Source organism: Mastomys coucha, unplaced genomic scaffold (genome assembly GCF_008632895.1).
Source record: "Mastomys coucha isolate ucsf_1 unplaced genomic scaffold, UCSF_Mcou_1 pScaffold14, whole genome shotgun sequence".
Taxonomy (NCBI): domain Eukaryota; kingdom Metazoa; phylum Chordata; class Mammalia; order Rodentia; family Muridae; genus Mastomys; species Mastomys coucha.
In genome coordinates this window covers 12,514,041-12,516,410 of record NW_022196896.1, presented here as the reverse complement: position 1 = coordinate 12,516,410, position 2,370 = coordinate 12,514,041, and the positions used below count along the sequence as shown (strand labels likewise).

General features: G+C 38.7%; 1 protein-coding gene across 2 annotated transcripts in view; it reads right to left on the bottom strand.

The window, feature by feature from the left end:
* Ufl1 (UFM1 specific ligase 1) overlaps positions 1–2,370 on the bottom strand; it is a 33,366-nt gene that overhangs the window by 21,454 nt on the left and 9,542 nt on the right. The gene's annotated exons all lie outside the window — the stretch shown is intronic.

Below are 2,370 nucleotides of genomic sequence, written 5' to 3'. Positions count from 1 at the left end.
TTTTGTTTTGTTTTTGGAGATAGAGTTTCTCTGTGTAGCCCTGGTTATCCTGGAACTCACTCTGTAGACTGGGATGGCCTTGAACTTAGAAATCCGCCTGCCTCTGCCTCCCAAATGCTGGGATCAAAGGTGTGTGCCACCACTGCCTGGCAATTTCCTGATTTTCTTTTTCTTTTTTTCTTTTTTTAATTTATTATATGTAAGTACACTGTAGCTATCTTCAGACACCCTAGAATAGGACATCAGATCTCATTAAGGATGGTTGTGAGCCATCATGTGGTTGCTGGGATTTGAACTCAGGACCTTCGGAAAAGCAGTCAGTGGTCTTAACCGCTGAGCCATCTCTCCAGTCCCGATTTCCTGATTTTCTAATGCAAGATGTTATTGAACATGTTTAGTGCATACATAACTTTCTTCCCAAATATTTTTGGCACATGGTTGCATCCAAGAATGATAGAGAACTTACAGAGGTGGCGGCTGCGTGTATATAATTCTCCTTAGGGTGCTTTCCCCCTCCTCACTTAAAATACTCAACTGAGTGACATAGGACTTTGTTTCTGAAGAAAGTGTGATACTATGTGTATGCATTTGGAATGAGGTGTGTCTAGTCAAAAGTGTTTAACTGAAAGAAACCAAGTTACAAATGCTTTTTTTTACTTACGTCTATTTTCTGTAACATTTTCTAAACATTTTAATAGGATTTAATCTACATATAGCTAACATCTACTCAATTTCAAGTATATAAGTCAATGGTCTTAAATTCGCACACTTGTGTAAACACCCCAACAATCCAGTTTTACAATTTACAGTAGCATTTGCAGTCAGTCACTGCTGCCACTCTGTAGAAGAGTCATCTATTTTCTGAGTCTGTAAATTTGCCTTTCTAGACATTCAACACAGTTCAATCAATAAGAAGCCTTGTGTTTCTGTCTTCTTTCACTTAGGACTATGTTACAGGATGTTCATCAATAATGAAGCATGCATGAAGTGGTTCAGTCCTGAACAGCACGTTTTTATTTTCATCAGCTGATATTTATAGCATTTGTCACAACAGTTTGAGGCATTATGAATGGATTTAATGAATATCATGTATTTATGTCCTTGGCATGCAAGGTATGCAGGCATTGTATCTAACTGTGGTAGTGAAATAATAGCATGCTGTGAATTCATCCTCGAGTCTGTGCACGTATAGGTGACTCTATTATGTATAGGTGACTATCATTAACTTATATTCTTAGCCCAATATATTCCTTCAGCTAGCTGACATATTCCTGAGTGTCTTTCTTTGTCTCACTGTGTGTCTGCATGTATATGCGTGTCTTCAGGCATGTTGGCCTATGTGTGAGCCTGTGAAGGCCAGAGGGACAACTTTGGATATCTTCTCATGTTGCCCTACTTTACTGTTTCTGCCCGTTTCTCCCTCATCTTGGAGCTTGTGTAGCTAGAGTGGCTGGCCGGAAAGCTCTGGGACCTGCCTGTCTCCGCCTACAGTACTTGGGTCACACACGTGCCTCCGTGCTTTGCTTTAGAAGCCTGCTGAGGCTGCATCAGGTTCGTAGGTTTGCAAAGAATGCACTTCACCCACAGAGCCATCTCCACAGGCCTGCATTTACTTCTCACTGCCTATAGTTTTTAAAGTAACATTTTGTTTTTATTTACTGTAAGCCATTATCACTGTTCTTCAATTGGCTTCTACTTTTATGCATATTCAAAGTTCCTTAACTAATTCCAACTTATTAATGCCTTACTGATTATTTAGAATGCCACAATTTTATTTTCTTTTAAATCATTTAAGAAACTTGGTAAAAATAGAAACACTTATTTTAAAAAATGAATGAAATACTTAAAGCTCCTCCTGTGTTTGGAGAATTTTGACTAAATTATTTAACAAAATTTCATGCAGATCAGTTTGCTTTATTAAACTGATGTAGTGTTTGAATTAGGTCCCAGTATGCTGTGAGATGTGTAATCTCTTTTTATCTTACAGTAACCATCACAACCTTCTCACATGTTATTCTCTGTGTGTTTTCTCCTCCTGCTAAAAAAACATACCAACAGTCCATCCTTAAAGGACTCCACCTTGGAACTCTTAGGTAGTACTCATTGTGCGTATTCAGCAAATGTACTATATTTCTAAGGTTTTTGTTTGGTGAATTTTTATTTCAATTTGGAATAGAACATGGTCTAGTGTACCTGCATGTTCCACTTATATTAGTATTTACTTCCTGATCGTTTAGCTACCTGCAAGAGCTGCCACATGACCTTGTGGATACACATGGCTTCAGAGCAGAGAGGGGAAGCGGCTGCTTAGTTCCCAGCTGTTATACACGTAGAGTGAACTGAACGCTGCTTAGTTCCCAGCTGTTATAC